The sequence below is a fragment of the Ambystoma mexicanum genome, chromosome 3q (assembly GCF_040938575.1).
Source record: "Ambystoma mexicanum isolate Mex_15411 chromosome 3q, UKY_AmexF1_1, whole genome shotgun sequence".
In the NCBI taxonomy this organism is placed as follows: domain Eukaryota; kingdom Metazoa; phylum Chordata; class Amphibia; order Caudata; family Ambystomatidae; genus Ambystoma; species Ambystoma mexicanum.
Window position 1 is genome coordinate 764,299,087 of NC_090926.1, and position 17,697 is coordinate 764,316,783.

Here is a 17,697-nt window from a genome sequence, read left to right on the forward strand (position 1 = left end):
AAATGGTTGGGATTCAGGAGGTAACTCTGAAGTAGATGAATATGCAACATGATCAGACAGAGTAGACAGGTGCACCTCCGATATTGGCAGCGAGGCTGAGCAGGATACAGGTCTCTCATGAACTGAAGCCAAACTAGCAGTAGGCTCTGGGACCGAAGACATGCACTCAGGATGTGCTACCGGAGGCTCCATGGCTGAAGGATAATCCGCTGGATGAGTCACTGTAGCCGAAAACAGGCATGCCAGAGGAAATTCTGAGGCTGAGGGCATGCAAGCTGGAGCCGTCTCGTTAGCTGAAGACAAACTTGTCAAGGTCTTTGGCTCTGACCACGTACATGGTGAAGGCTCTTGAGTGACTGGCAGACATAGCAATTGTTCATTGATTGAAGACACGTGTGTCAACGATGACTGCAGAGCCGTGGACTGGATAATCGAAGAGTCAATGGTTGTAGGAGGACAGACTGAAGTCCCAGAAGTCGACAGACACATTTGTGGCTCAGGAATGGAAAGCACCTTTAGGGCGGTTGACTCCTTGGCACCAGTAACCAAAGACTGAGCTGTACCCATGCCGTCCCTCTCCTTAGTGGATGACACAGAGTCTCTTCCTTTGTAGAAGTCAAAATCAACCAGAGGAATCACCATAGTAAAGTCTCTGTTAATCAGGATTTCGTCAAATGTCCATTCCTCTGTTTTAGCTTCTGAAAGTGGCATATTAACAATCAACACTTCAGGAATCGCCTGCCGGGTCTTTGGTTCAGTATACTGTGGAATGAGTCCATCAAAACAAGAATTCTGTACTGTCTTTGACTGTTCGTTGTGACAAAAATTGGCAGAAGGAGGAGCGAACACAGAGGTAGCATCGTTTTCCACATCAGCTTGAATGTCTACTTCAGTCTCAGCAGCTAGTTCAAGGGCAGAACCTAAGCCTACAGTAGTGACTGATTCTGTGTATGCCACCATTTTGGATTGTGTTTGGAAATCAGAAGCATGTATGTGTTCAAGCTCAGAATTATGACAAACTGCTACACAGGAAATCTTAGGCAAAGGAGTGGCTTGTAAATCTTCAGCTAACAGCAATTCCTGACAAACGGTAGAACAATTGTCAGAACCTGTGCCCTGAATAAGTGCTGTGCTAGAAAAAGGACTTTCACTCCCAATAGATTTTACATATTGACAAGTATCATGACCTACAAAAATCTCTGCACTCAGGGACTGAACAGTATTCACTTCATCAACGGATAAAGTTTGAGGTGTATTCAGAAAAGACTGTAAGGTTTTATTCTCCTCTTGTAAAGTAATGTATTCTTGTTTGAACTCCTCAGGTTCAGCTTTTAGCATGCCCCGCCTTAACTGTGCATCCCTATCAGTAGGCACAGGGGAAAGCATGGTGACATCAGGGCTGGATCCGGCCCTAGCCATCCGGATGTGCACTGATTGTACATTGTCATTTACTGCTTGCAGGTTTTGTGATCTATACTCTCTCTTACCGACTTGGTCTGTGTTTCCCTTAAGCAGACTATTGACATCAGACCTCTTGGCGTTAGGGACTACAGTAAGTACTTGTGCAGAGGAGTAAGCTGTAGACTGAGGGCTGAAAACAGAAGATATGCAAGGAACCCCTCCATTCTTTATGTTTGAATCATGAAACTGTTCAATCTGAGATAAAGCACAACCAGAATCATGGGGTTCAACAACAGAGGTACTCGTGTGTAATAAATCTAGCAGTGTGTTGTTTTCCGCTGCTAAGGCTTGTGCGGACATAGAATCTGGATCAAAATTAAAGACAGAACTAGGATCAGGCAATGTACGATGGGCCATCCTGTGGGAGAAATACTTTGCACGTAAATACCCATTCGTGACAAGGAGTTCATTTAAGTCAGGATCAGTGATTTGATTGTCACAGGTAAACGTAAGGGAAGCTTTCTGTACAAACTTGTTAGTGGCCTTGCTGCCTTTCTTTCTTAAACTGGCCATATTCAAACAGGAATAACGGCTGGTCATTCTGTTAAGAAAGGAAGAAGGCAATGAATATGGCAAGGGAAATGTGCACGGAATCACACAGTGAACAACTTTGAATCTAACAACGTGCTTACAATACCCAAGACTCGTGTATACTAAAACCCAGGAGTGCAAATAGAGTGAAACAATAATACCAATATATGAAAAGGGATGTGGGGTAAGCACTTAGAACCTCCTTATGACTGAAAGGAGAGTCGGCAAACTCCTTACCCACTATGCTATTACAGATACTGACAGCGCTAAGCCCACGTAGAGGGCAAGCAAGGACAGGATCTGTGATCTGACACTCTGGATGATACTGAATAAGGAACTTAGAAACAGTACTCATGAGGACTGGAAAGACCACTTGAATGTCAGTAAACCTACAAACCCAGTTGATCAAACAGGGACCCAGAAGGCTATAACAGCAATGGGTGGAGGATAACTAAATACATAAGACCCAAGTCAAGGGGTAAGTAGGAATTGTGATTATAGAATAGTGAGGAAAACAAAAGGCATTCACACAGGGACTAGTTACAACAGCACCCCACACCTAATAATCAATGGGAAATAAATGCAGAAGTGCAATGGAAAACATGGAATGGATCCCAATAGAAAGTAAGGATCAGGAGCAGGGAAAATGATATCACAAAAGGAAACCTTTCCCACCCATCCAAGGAGAAAAGGCAGGAAGCTAAATCTATAAAGGGAAAGACTAATCCATCAAGTTTTTCAGTAGCAAAGGACAGCATCAAAGAAACAGAGAACACAGGGAAATTGGGCAGCATCAAAGGGTAAAGCACAGAGAAAGGCTGACTGCAGACAGAGGAAGACAGAAAGGGAAATCCAGAAAGCAGAAATCAATTAAGCACATAAATCCGAAATCCAGGGCAGAGGAACAAGAAACAGGAACCAGGAACTAGGCACAAAAGCTAGGAACAAGGAACAAGGGACCCGTCACAACAGGAACACTGCAATAATGACCAGCACTGGACTGAAGCAAACGGAGGCTTTTAAAGCTGCTTAACGAGCACACCCCTCAGGTGTGCCGCCTGCTGTACCTGCAGCCACAGGTGTTGCCTATCCTCCACCCAACCTTGTCCTGCAAGGTAGGAGGTGAAGCAGTGAGCCAGGCATTCTGGGAAGCATAGTCATTTGATTAAAGTAGCATGCTGGCTGCCAAAAACCTGGAATGGATCCGGAAGGGAAGTAACTTGGAAAATAAGGTTTTAGCGCTCCCAATTCATCACAGCACTGTAGCATAAGGTTCAGAGGAAATGTCCAGTAGGGAATAAACCCCAAAATATGCCCCCAAGTGATGGGAAAGGGAGAGAAGGGAGCGAGCCGTGACACAGCATTGGTAATATTCTCCAAAACACAATGGGCCTCATTACGAGTTTGGAGGTAGCCATAAGGGCATGGCTGCCTCCAAACTCGGGTCCGGGGCTGTGGTCTCTAAATGGGGAAATACCGGGCCATTCTGACTTTGGAGGGCCTGGTATTTCCCCATTCAGGGAACCCGGACCCGGAACATCCCCATTCCCATTTGAGCCCGCATAGGGCTCAATGGGAATGGGGAGGGAGCTAACTACGGGCCCGTCGTTAGCTCCCTGGTCCCCTCGCGGGACCCGCAAAGGACGTCTGGTCTGACCAGAGTGGGTCCCGCAAGAGGACCTCATAATAGGGTGGAATGGGTTTAACGGCACCGGCAGCTCTACCGGCGCCGTTAAACCCATTCCGCCAGGGTCGTAATGAGGCCCAATGCACCCTTTGACACAATCTGATATCCTGCAGGTTTGTGTGGCTGCTGATGCACAGGGTTTTAGCCATGACCAACATGTCTCACTATCTACTATGTGACCTTCAATGGCTTACAAATAGCCTACAATTGAACCATAAAATAATAAGAATATCAATAGTTGCATTGTGAAAAAAAAACATTTTACAACTTAACCAAAGACATTGACAGAGACTTTGAAGATAAAGGCAGAAGCCATGAGAGCTGGGTTCGGACCTCTCCCCCAGTGTTCTACTTTTTCCTCTTAGTTTATTGAATGCAACGGGCTGCAATTATGCAAGGTCACTCTTGAATGCTCGTGGCTCAATTTGTTGCTGTGGGAACAACCATCCCCCTAACTGCTTTGGTTAGTTCACCCACTCCTGCACCAAAACCGGCTGTATCTCGAGTCCTCTGGGTGTCAGATCCACTTGGTTACCAAAGTCCCAGGGTCATATTGAGAATTACATTATTAATATTATGATTAAAAGATAATAATATCTGTTCATTCACTTAAGTTGTAGAGACTTCAGTAAGATTCTTAGAAAATACTTTTCACAAAAGGCATCAGGCATCTGATGATGCCTGGCATATGCTATTTTACTGGCCTTTGGAGCAAATACAATAATGCAAGATTGTTGGTTGTGAGGAGCAATGCCAGAGCTTCTGAAGCTGCTTGCTTTTCAGGTGAGGGTTTTAGGTTCTGGTCCACAAAGCTCTGGCAATGATGAGTGCATCTGATCCTACTTTCAGCTGAAGATATCTGCTTCACCCTCTCTTGTCTTGGGAGGATAGCTCAGGGGCAACGTGCTTTCCTTGGAAGCAAGACGACACAGAGCAACACAGGTTCAATTCCTGGGTCCGCACTTAGAAACCTTTCGGTATTAAGCATGTTATAAATAACCAATCCTATCATATCATGTAATAGTATGCCAGAGGACAGGGGACATTCACATCAACACTATCACAAGTTAGCAGAGTATCTAGGGCCCATCCGAACCCTTCCCCCCGAAATAACGGAGGACTCAGCCATGGGGCAAGTTATATTGGGCCTCATTACAACCCTGCCGGTCCGGAAAGTACGTTGGTGGTAAAACTGCCGCCACCGTTCTTTCCAGACCGGCTGATTAAGAGTACTGCAGGCGGGAGGTGTCACTCCCGCCAGGTCTGACCTGGCAGGTTTAACACCACCCACCTGCAGGCGGACATGGAAACACCGGCTGTGTCATAGACGGAACTAGTGTTTCCATTGTCCCCATCCCCATGGAGTCCTATGGGGCTCCATGGGCATGGGGACTTACACAATTCTGCCTTCGGAATTCCCCGGTCAGCAGGGCCGTAATGTCCGGGTAATTCCGGGAATCACAGAGGCGGAATGGTAATACGAGTCCGGTGGTAACCTGTTGGTTTTTCCGGCTCGGTTACTGCCGGACCCGTAATGAGGCCCATTGTCTTTTATTTACCAATAGACAGGGATCATACAGGAAACCACACATCTCTGGCAATCTTAGCTTCTGAGCCTGTGCCACCCAGTTTTGTATCAGGTGATGTGCAAACATTAACACCATCCCCAAAAACCTACGGCAACCCCCTAGTGATGTAGCCTGGGCATACTACCTATGGAACCCATACTCATCTGGATTCTCAATGGTCTCCCATGCCAGGTGGCTCCGCCTGAGGCTTCCCCCCAAAACTATCTATTACTTTGTTGCAGGGTCGCACTAAGACCATTGGCCCATGCAACATTCTACACAACCCCATGATCTGAGCATCTGGATTGGCTGGAGTTTGCCCCTACCCCCCTAGGCCTGGGGCCCTGTTTTGTTCACAGCGCTTTGTGTACCTTTTTGGTAATGAAAAAGATTATGGGCCTGATTCATAGAAACGTTTTATAATGGCACAATCCCATAGGAAAACATTCTGTGAATCAGGCCCTATGTATGTGTCCCTATTGTTGCACTGGTCTGATCACCTAGCCTGAAGAGTGCCTGCAGGTTGCAATTTTTGGTGGACAACGCATGTATCAATCTTGTCTGCTTCACTTAGAACAGCTCCTCTTCTCACCATGACTAAATAGCCATTGTTCAGCTCTGCTGGGTCACATGTGTGAGGACCGCAAAACAGAGCCTTTCTGTCTACAATTATGAGGATTTTATTCTGTATTTCGCAGGTGGGTCACCGCCTCCGGAATCTGGATTCCTCCACCCGCCCTTTGTCCTTGGCTGCAAACACTGTCTCTGTGCTTCGTGCTGCAGGGACTGCACTTTTCCCTCAATGTATTTGAGGCCTGTGGTTTCCTGTGTATTCACTACAGTCATTCTATGGTTTGCCTATGCGTTCTAATATCTTCTTAGAGGTTAGTCGTGATAGAGCCCTATAGGTTCCTTATACATCCCTGTAGCTCCTTATGGTTAGTTGTGGTAAAGCAGTTGTAAGCTAGGTCCACGTATGCTTGGATTTCTTGCATTTCTGCATTTGGCTAAAGGAAAGGAAAAGCTCTTGACAGTGTACATGTATCTGTCCTCTATCTATAGAAGGTGTTAGCATGTTCTTCATGTATACGTGTGTGTGTCTGTGTATCTTCGTGCAGGATTGCAAATTTGCTTCGTAACTAACGCTACTATGTCATGTTGTTACTAGTGACGCCATCATGGCTGGACGTTGTCATCAGTCAATCTAATCCATCGATGAGGCACCTGTCTTTTCGAAGCCATCAACTGGATAAGGGTTAAAGGATCGTCTGAGAGAATATCTCTTTGCAAATGTGGGATACACTGGTGCGCCTGGTGATTGGCCAAACAGTGAGTTGCATCTTTCCTTTCTCATTCTTCGGGATGACTTTCGCATAGGGACATGAGGGCCATTCCAGGGACCCCCCCTTCACTCATGTTAAGGTCTTCATTGCCCCTCTTTAGCCTCACCTGAAATGCAAAGAGACCTACATCGCTTCCAAAATATTACTTTTACAGAGGATACTGTGACTGTTATTAAACACTTGTTCCCACTTGGAATGAAATGCAGGTGACACTGTGTGGTGCAGGGTACAGATGAGCAGTAGATAACCATATTGCTTCAGGAATGGAAACGTGTTTTTTTCAAGATGGATTGACAGGTTTTCGTGAGAATTATTATTATTTAGGCAGAGTTGCAAGAGAATGATTACTATTTAGGGAGAATGTTTATAACCCCAATAATTAAAGGAAGTGAGTGAACCGTGAAATAAAGCCACCATCTGCTGGGAAAACTGGAAACATATTTTCTGTATATGACTCAACAGACCACTGTGAAATAATGTTTTCGTCAGATTCCATTTCCAAAATAAACATCCTGTAAAAGTGGATCGGTTAACTGAACTAAACAGCCTATTTAAATTCAGTGCCATGATGACCTCCTAAAGTACAAGTCCCCTCCAAGCATTGGTCAGGAGGGCCCAAATTCAGGACATTTTCTAATTCAGGTTTATGATGGCATTTCATGGCTTCTCGTAGGCCACCCTGGCCTGCCTGAATATGCAAGCCAGGTTTTATCCCCATATTAGGATGCATTATGCCTAATCAATGGAGCTAAATAATTATAACATTAAGAACATTGTTGCAGCTGATTATACTTACTATATTCAATTGAAGTGACCCAGTTGCAAGTCCTATAATGCATTTTGTGGAGCAATAAAAGCCTTGACGGCACTTAAGGGTGGCGTGTGGGGTTTGAGGGGATGATCTGCCAGTAGAAATTCACCTCTAGCAGCATACAGTTAAGGTCACCACTGACCCCACCTCCACTGGAAATGGCAGGCAAAATGAGAGAGCTTGTGGCTGCAACTGCAGGGGAGCCATTCCTGTATAAATGTCACTGTTAAATGGCTGAACATAAAGGAGAGCACTAGTGATGAAGCTAGGTCCCAACACCCAACGGTACATGTTTTTCTGGACAAAACCTCTAGTGCACCAATGCTCTGGCTTTGAGGTGCACAGTAGCGCTTCTTTGCTTAAGAACATTGTGCCTGTCTGTGTTAGAGCTGAGAAGCACACAGCACACCTGATGAGGAGGCGCAGGCATACTGCCTGGGCAGTCTCTTGCTGTATGCTGAGAAGGAATTTGGTAGGCAAGATCCTGATCTAGGAGTTAAGGGGAGCCTCTTGTCAACTCAAAACTACCTAGGTAAGGAAAACAACCCATGTATGTATCGGGAGAGGAGATACTCTGCTAGGACAATGCCTGCCATCCAGGATGACTGACCATCTAACCTCTGTGGGAGCATATCAGCATCAGGAGTGGGCCCAACATCACGACTTCCCTAAAACATCTGATGCGATTAATAATCAACGTTAGCAAATGACAAACACTGCCAGGCTTATTTTTGTAGGTAATCACAAATTCGACTCTTCGAAATGTATTTAAAATTCAGTTAAAATCCATGAACCAATCTTGGATTTTATGAGTTTATTACGAGTCAATTTCTTAGAGTGACAAGATGGGGGAATCGGAGATGGTTTCCCAGGAGGATTCTGAGTTGTTTACTCATGCATACACCATGAGTAAGTACTACCGAGTTAGTGATGGTCATGGTGAAATCAAGGTCCCCAAGACTGGTGGCAATACACCAGCTGTGCGGTCCTGTTGGCTTTCCAAATCATGGAACAGTTGACACATGTGAGGCAGGATGGGCAGTAATGAGCTGAAAGGAATTCTGTGTTGCCGGTGGTATAGGGTTAGCAAACAATAAGGTAACTTATATTTAGCTACTGCAGCAAGGGTTGAATGTAAAGTGTTACTAACAAAGGAAAAGAGTATTACATCAATCAATGACATGTTACAGTCATGTGTGACTAGAGGTGCAAATGGGTATTGATTGTCCTCACACCTATTATACAGGTAGGTCAGTGTATTATGAACATTTAAAAATAACGTACTTATGATAAGAAACTTTTGAAATTGGAATAGAAGATGATTTTCACACTAAGATGTTCAGTGGTTCATCAACAATTATTTTAACAAGTGAAGATGTTGTGCCTGTCTGCCCTATTATCACTAATATTAATGAAGGTTCCCCTATTTGATGGAATTCCATTTTGTTTGGGGTGCAATCTGGAAATATAGATACCTTTCATCTACAAATGTACTCAAGCAATTCTCCGAACTGGCATGTTGCCTAGCTCCTGGACAAGAGTCATTATTGTCCCATTGTTTAATATGAGAGATTGGTTCCTTCAAACTATCAGCCTATATATCGCTTTTAAACTCCCTTGAGAAAGCTTATGGGGAAATATTGCTCAATAGTTAGAAACTGAAAACGAGGAGAAGCAATTCATTTCCAATGAGTAGTTAGGTTTGCAGATAGGGGCAAGGTACAGTTGATGAAATGTTCAGACTGCATTGTTTTGGTCTTAAATATGTGCTACTCAAGAGGTCTGTGCTTTGCTTGAGCGTTTACACACTTAAGAACTGCTTTCAACTCCATTAATCTGAAGATGGTGGGGCATAGACTATTGAAAATGTGGGTATATATTAATTAGGTGCATCCTATTCAGCAAAATACAGCCAGACTTTGTTCTGTTAGAGAAAGAGAATTAACTGATGAAATCCAATAGACTTGAAGAGTTTGACAGGGGCTTGCTTTAGCCTCTGCTCTTTTGAATCTTTTTTATTCATGGGGATGTAGTGAAATAAAGAGAGATTCAGTCAAATGTACCTATGGTAGGCAGCAAAAGCTGGCCTATTCTGCTTTATGCAGACGATGCTGTAATTCTGTCTACTCCTGAGGCATGTCTCAAAAAGCCTTCTTATAGCATTTGGTCTTTATTGCACTATAAATTACCTAGAAATCAATAATGGGAAAACAAAGACTATGGGCCTCATTACGAGGTTGGAGGTAGTCATGGCGCTGTTAGCGCCATGACTACCTCCAATACCGGTACCGTGTCCGGTCCCGTTCAATGGGGACTTACGGGTCTATTCCGACCTTTGTGGGACTGCTAAGTCCCCAATGAAAAAGCCATTCCCCATTCCCATTTCAGCCCCCATATGGCTCAATGGGAAGGGGGAAGGTGCTAATAACGGTACCGCAAATTGCGGTACCGTTATTAGCTCTGAACCTCGTAGTAGGGCGGTAAGGCATTACCGGCACCGGTGCCCTTACCGGTGCCGGTAATCCCTTACCGCCCACCTCATAATGAGGCCCTATGAAATTGGAAATCGTGTCCTGGTACAGAATGGCACTCATCAGGAGGTTGGAGGTAACCATGCCGCTCTTAGCGGCATGGTTGCCTCCTTACCGTATTCCGGGCCCGGGTTCCTCAAATGAGGACTAACCGGGCCATCGCAACCTTGGCGGACCCGGTAATTCCCCATCCGAGGAACCCGGACCCGGTCCATCCCCATTCCCATTCTAGCCCCCATAGGGCTCAATGGGAATGGGGATGGAGCTAACGTTGTTAGCTCCCTGGTGTCCTCGCGGGACCCGGAATGGACGCCTGGTTTTTCCAGGCACCCATTGCGGGTCCCGCGTGGAGACCTCGTGGTAGGGCGGAATGGGTTTACCGGCACCTTTACCGGTGCCGGTAAACCCATTCCGCCAACCTTGTGATGAGGGCCAATGTGTTTTATTTGGCTAATAACTACTTGAGACAGTAAAATGGCGAATACCTTTTACATTTTCCAGCAACAATTCTTGGAGCATTCACACTGGCCAAGCTAACAGAGTGTTACGAGGAGAATCCTTGTCAATTCTTCGCTTCAGCGCAATGGCTGCCAGCCAAATGGCATCAGTTGTATTGAAGGCGTACGCAGTCAGCAGTGGATCAGCATTATCAGCAGCAGGCTGTGGTGCTGACATTTGGAGGTATGGTTGTCTGAGAGCCCTGGGCAGAACATGAAATCAGAAACACATGTGAAAAGGACCTGGAAGCTGCTCCAATTTACACTCTGAATTTACAACTTTGCCTGGGAAGGATTGTCTTTTTTGGCATTGAACCCTACTGAACATTGCCTTTCAGTGTGTGACGTCTTATTTTCAGATGTGTATTGAATATCTAAGTCAGTTTGCCATGGTTCTGCTATTCTAGAACGTATTACACCTAGCAACAAGTATTTTGAAGGAATCTTTTGGGAATTTTGCTTAAGGCCAAGTGATTGATGGATTGTTGAAATCACGTGTTGCATTTCACTATCTTTCTTTTACAGATATTCCAGGCACAGAGATACATGTTTATCAAATGAGACCTAAACAGCTACATGCATAACATCTCAGTAGGTACTTTACCAGCTGTAGTTGTTAAAGGGAAGTGGCAAAAAAGCGTCATACATTGGAGACTTTTTGACATTGCGCCTTCCGTGATGCCAAACCCATTTTGCACTTTGTTTCAATTTAAACACTATTGCAGTATCAGATCCAGCTCGCTTACACCGTCTCTTCTACAGTAACAACCATGGCATTCAGCCGTAGCGTGAGAATGTAGTCGTTGCACTGAAGTTGACACCCTGCTCTATGCTGTGAGACAGCTTGAAGAGCGTGGTTGCAGAGGTCAGCATTTATCAAAAATATTGTATGAATCTTTTCATTATCCAAATCATGGTGATGCAAGGATTGGAAGTACTTTATATTAGATCAAATAATCTGAGTGTAGATCAAGTTTGTATGGAACTTTTAAAAAAATGAACTGCATTTACTTAAATGTTTACGTAAAATATGTGTGATGTTTATGTGCTAAAGCCAATGGTGTGCCCCTATGGATCCCCCTCTCTGGTGCGGGTGTTATCGCACAAGCATGGGGTTATCTAGAGAAGATGGCTATTGGGTTGTGATTGCCGGTTAGAAGCAACCATAAGTGGTGGCCAAGCTGAGCAGGAGCCTGCTTGTTATCATAGAAAGCTCAGTGCGCAGGCTCTGGACCCAGACACTGCTCCGGGCCCTTATGAAGGGCAAACCTGATTGATGGTGTTATGTAGCAATGAGGAACGTCTGTCTCAGCTGTACTGGCTTTGTGTTCTGGTAGACCTCTGGAGGACTCTACATTGCTGCTGTTGGATACTGGAAGAGATGCAGGAACGGCATCCACTTTTAGGTTGGTACATTCTACTCTTTATAGCTGTGCCAGGGCTGGAATATATCAGTTATTCCGTTCCTTATCCACTGAAGCTCCATGGTCCCATTCATCTTCCTGAGGCACTAGCAATATGCTCATGACTTTAATATGTAATGTTTGCATTGTTGAAGGTTTAGACCTAATTAGCTATCTATGTTGTCAAGCCCCATATTCTACTGCTCGCCCGCAGCTCACTCACCTGTAGTTGCTGGCTTGGATCCAGCATTGTTTCTGCAAACCAAGCTCACCGGTGGCATTACTGTGCACCACGCGCATCAGCCTCCTCACATTTTCTGTGATAATTGTTTTGTCCAATCATGCAGCTGTTTCTGCATTGCCTTTTGTGAAAGGTGCTTTGCCGCTATTAGCTAGTAATAGCTGCTAAACAATGTGCAACATTGCCTTGACCAACATGCAAGCCTGAAGCCCATCACGCACCTTACGGAAATCCAGAACATATTCTTAGTCTTTGTGACAGCCAACAGAAATGTTGCCACCCCCAAATAAACATTTGGTTTAGTTGAATATGACCTTTGTGATAGGGTCAGGGACTTCACCATGTCATGAGGGTATAGGAACCCTATCAACCTTTGTCAGAGGAGGCCCACCAGACTTTTCACTAGAGCCCAGTGGCGGCCGCTTACATAGGGCGGGGGGGCGCCGCCCCCCCAATCACGGCCCCACACCACGCAGGTAGAGTCCAGACATTGCAGAGAACAGGTTCTCTGCAGAGATCACGTTCTTTGTTGTTTTCTTTTATTTTTTATATAGCAGTGGGGCATGGCGACAAACGTAATGAAGGGTTTAAAAAATATAAATAATTAATCTGCTGCTCTACTCTGCAGACTGCAATGTTGATTGGGCCTGCCCATTAACACACAGGGGCGCGTCCACTTTTACGCAACTTTTTTCTACTTTAAATGCGTGGAGCTCGTAGCTCCACGCACTCTACGTTGGCTATCACAATGTAGGACACTGGCGGGGCGCTAGAGGGGTGGCCCCGCCAGTATTAATCTGTGCGCAAACAACGCACCAGCCTTAATTGTGTCATACAAAGAGTTATTTATTGAATGTCATTGGCTGTTTGCCAGCCAATAACATTCAGTGTGGGTGTGGTAGGGAGATCGGCGCACGCGTGTGGGTGACCTCGGCACCTTCTCTCACATTGTGAATCGTGCTGACTTGAGTGGCTGACTGCAGGAGCTGCCCACGCCAGTCAACAGCAGAGGGCCTGCTTGACGTGCACGGCCTAGTTGCCAACTTTACTCTAGTAAGTTAAGTTATGAAGGAGGACTTTGTGCCGGCCCGGTCTTCATTTCCCAGCGCAGTGCTCTCCAGACCGTATGGAGGCCTGCCCTGGGGAATGCACCCATAGGGTTTCCGGGATTTAATGTATTTAGCACTTGAGAGCCGAGCGTTGATGCAGCCTGCAGCAACGCTCGGCTCTCAATATAATTTTGTTGTTATTGGTATTGGGGAATGGGATAGCTGAAATGGTGCGATGTTCGTTTTCTCTGCCTCCCCGAGCGGGAGTCTCCCTGGTCTTTGGTCTTTGGTCCCAATTTCAGTTGGGTGATATTGTATGTAAAAATGTGCTCTGTAAAGCGCTTTGGATAAAGGCGCTATATAAATAAACACATCATTATCATTATCATCATTTGGCAAACAAAATATAGAAATTAATGTTGGTGTTTTGCAGTGGATTAAAAGTTTAATAACTTTTATTCCTTTTAAATGCAGAAGATGATTTCAATGAAAACAATGTACATTTACTGTACACAACACAAATGGAATATAACAAGGGTATTTCTTATTTTTTAAGGAGCAAGTACAGCTGCTAATGAAAATGAGGTGTCTAGTTTATAGGGCTCCTACTGTCGAACTGTTAATCTACCACTGGTTCTGGTAGAACAGCTGCCCTCCCACAGCGCCTCGAAACCTCATTCAGCTGCACCTGCTGAGATACTGTTTTTGTGAATCTGCTGCTGTTTCCAACTTGTACAGTTGGTATTGCCACTGCCATACTGTTTGTTTGCACACGTGTGAATGCAGTTCTTCTGGTGTTACACAGTTTGTGTGGCTTGTGTAGTTTGTACTGCGGTTTCATACTTAGTGTAGTCATCTTGGGTGTCAATGCTGATTCTGGAAGGCCGTTTCATGTACCTTGTTATGATGCAGTGGGGTTCGTTCGGGTCTCACCACCCAAGTATTCTTTATAGCCTCTTTCGCAGGAAATCATAGAATATTTACTCATGTGCAATACCGTTTTGATGTCTTAAAACCTGCCCCTGCTGACATGTGCACTGTGCAGCCGAGATGAGTCTCCTCACATCTGAGCTGTCATCTCCTGTTCTCATTGTTCATATATATGCGTGTGCCTGTCTGTGTGTGGGGTCTTCTAACTTATTTACACATTCTAATGAGACCATTAGGGTGCAGCTTCAATATTTCAAGCAGTTAACTCTCTCCTTCAGGTCAGAAACCAGACACTTGAGGACTGCTGTGAGAACTAACTGAACACTATGTGTTCTCAATATGTGGTAAACAAGTAATATTTTAGCTTAGTTTCTCCCCTTTCTGATAATGTCTAAAATCCCACCTTAGTAAGAGGATGAACGCATATGAAGGCCAACGACAGCATGACAAAATTATATTTTTCCATCATTACTGGATATCTATATAATGAATTTCTTTATGCATGTAACATAGTACAAGCTATTCTCAATACAAGCTGCTGTAAAATACACAATCAAACGCACACTTAAGAATAATGTTACCGCCATTAGTATGTAAAACCTAATGCTTTTTATGTCATATTTCTGTGGGTTTGGACGGTAAATTGCACATTTTGGAAGCCATTTTTCCCAAATTTTCACTTGGGGAGATCCCACCCGCACCCCCATGGATGTGGGTTGGGCTCACCCGGTGCGCTCGCTCGCTCCAAAATTCGCCTGGAAAAATATACGCCCCACCACCTTTCAAAGTCACCAGCCGCCACTGCTAGAGCCAGTCCTGCCCCAATGTGGGGTGAAGGAGTTGGGGGGTCACCAGTCTCTAGCCCCCTATATGTGCATTGTTGCATGTGGAAGGTGCCACTGTCAATCACCCAATGCCTGCCGTACCTTATTCTGGCCAGATGGAAGTGCCACGCTCTGCGAAAAGAAACCACCAGCATCAAATAGAGCAGGAAACGCCAGCAAATGTGCCAGTGAACTATATCTACATTAAAACAAGACTCACCACATCTCTGCAACGGCTATCCAGCCCCAAGAACCTGCATTAGAGAAACTACCTCAAGCACTACATGCGGAAAGGCAACAGGGCTAAAAAAAAGTGGTAATTCCAAAACCACCACTTTTTTTCATGTGTGTATGCTGGCCTTTGCCCTGCACCTTTGCGTTCCATCGTGCAAAGTGAGTAAACACTGCCTGGCATGCTTGCAAGCCATGCAATCTTTACTTTTAATTTTGAGCACCGCTTGCAATGCTCTGTTAGGCAGAGTTTGAATGCAGTACACTCTGGGACCACTACACACAACTATGACTACAGGTGTAAGCAAACCAACCTTTGGTATAAGTCAGTACTACAAAGTTTTGATAGCAGAGCTGAGCAGCCAGTCTTATATCAAGAGGGCAATGTGAGCAGTAATGATGTTACACAGAGGTCTACAATCACAGGTGTTCAAATAAACTCTTACACTAAAGGTTTCGTTGATAAATACTTATTAATTCATTTATCTGTCAGTTATAAAACATTCATAAGAAGGAGGCAATTATATAACACACACATATACTTCAATACTATTCAGAATACTTTTCAAGAGGAGTAAAAGGCAAATATTATTCAAACATGAAAGGTTACAATTATTCTTAGACAGTGCAAATACTTTCACCAGAAAAGTAAATTCAATTCAATAGGCTAGGCCAAAGTCAATGGGCTAAAGTCTTGGATAGGATAAAGCGGTTCTGGTAAGTAAACAGTAAAGTCTCTGCACAAGTTCTCAGAAGTAGTTTGTAAAAAGAAGAATCATATGTTGGGTCACAAGATGATTAGGCCTGCGAGTTGCAAAAGTTTCAAGCACTTTCATCACGACAGGTAAGTACTCTCAGTCTCGTTTCACAGTACCTTTCAATGAAGAAAAAAATGCAGCTGATGACTTCTGTTCCTGGCAGTTCCTGCAGATCTCGCTGTTCCTGGGCCTCAGTCGTGGGGACAAGAGGGAGGACGTTGGAGGGCTCATGCACTGCACTGGAAGTGGTCAAAAAGCCTGCAATTGGCAAACTTCAATTACGGTGGCTGTAAGTAACACACACAAACTGGTGTCCCTCTCCCTGGTTATCCGGTTTCCTGCAGGACTCTGAGGAAGATGCAACCAGCTCCGAGATAGGTATCCAGGTGGATTACTGTTGAGTTGATTGGTCCCACCAACTCAAAGGGAGAAGTCATCCTTGCAGGGCTTCTCTGTCGAGATGAACTTGGCGATTCGGACCTGCAGCACGGCTTCACCGGGCAAACCAACGGTCCAAGAGTTGCAGCAGCTGTCCTCTTCAAGCTCGTCTTCGGTTCTTTCGTTCCAGTGGTCGACTCTGCTTTCCAAGCCAAGAGACTCGCCTTTTATTCAGTTCTCTCCCATTCATTCCAGCCTAGCTGTCACTCACCCAGCAGGGTGGCTGTCCTTTCCGGACAGTCAGTCAGCCAATCACTACAGTGCTCCTAGGAGACTAAGCATAGGGAGGTTCGGGCACCTCCCTCACTTCCTGCCCACCCCAGACACTCGGGCACCAGAGACGGTCTTCACTCCTGAAGTCCGCCAAAGGCGAATGAACAAAGAGACCGAACTAGGTTTGGCGTGCAGAGACAAACTCTAGAAGGACCTTTCCAAAATGAAATGGCATAAAAAGAAGACCGGGACCTGTTTTTACAGAGGGAGTTTAGATGCCATCTTGAAAAACATGGCTCCCACGATTTAACATTACCGGAGCTACGAATAGTTTGCGGTCGGGAAAAATCATGGTAGTTCGTTGTAAAACCACTGCCACCGCCATTCTGAGAGGAAAGGGTAGCATTTGACTGCTACATGAGTATCTATACCCAGGAGATACAAAGTAACCCCTCCAGCACTCTATTGTAAGATAGGGTGGGCTGGGTCTAGGAATTTAAAAGACTAGTAAAGTCAATTTCACTTTACTTACTCTGGGAAACAGTAGTTTATCCCAGAGAAGGTAGTTAAACCTTGGGAAAGCCTGAAAGGCTTCCCTGTGTCACTGTACTGAGGGTGCTGTGTGACACAAATTAAAAAGATGATGCCTATGGAGTTGGTTAGACTCCAAAACCAAAAAGAAACAAACACAGAAAACAATTAGAATTAAAAGTACAAAGTCCCAAAGTTCAGCAAAAGAGCTGGGCGTCTCTAAGGTAGAGAGGAATTGGCAAATTTTTGAGAATTCTCCCTAACATGCTCGCACTGCAATCCGCGCTCACAATTACAATGAAACCCTTCACCAACGTGCATGTCGGGCAGGGTTTAATTTCAATTGAGAACACTGCTTACCATGCGTGCATGATAAGTAGTGTTCCCAATTGAAATTAAACCTGTTAAGTGTAATTGTACACACTGCCTACCGTGCGAGCATGGCAGGCAGCGTGCACAATGAATCCTTCTGGGGCCTGCCTGCTTTATGCTAGTTCTTAAAGCTGGTGGTCCCCATAGGGGTCTCCAGTATTTGCACCGGCATGAAAATCGATGCCGGTGCAAATGCCGGAGCATCAGTATGGTGTAGAGTAAGGGAGGTGGCAGAAACGTAAGTTGCATTCCGCCCCTCCTCTCCACCATACAAAAGC

General features: G+C 45.0%; 1 protein-coding gene across 1 annotated transcript in view; it reads right to left on the reverse strand.

The window, feature by feature from the left end:
• Nucleotides 1–17,697, reverse strand: part of MYO15B (myosin XVB) — a 721,855-nt gene that overhangs the window by 486,866 nt on the left and 217,292 nt on the right. The window lies entirely within an intron of this gene.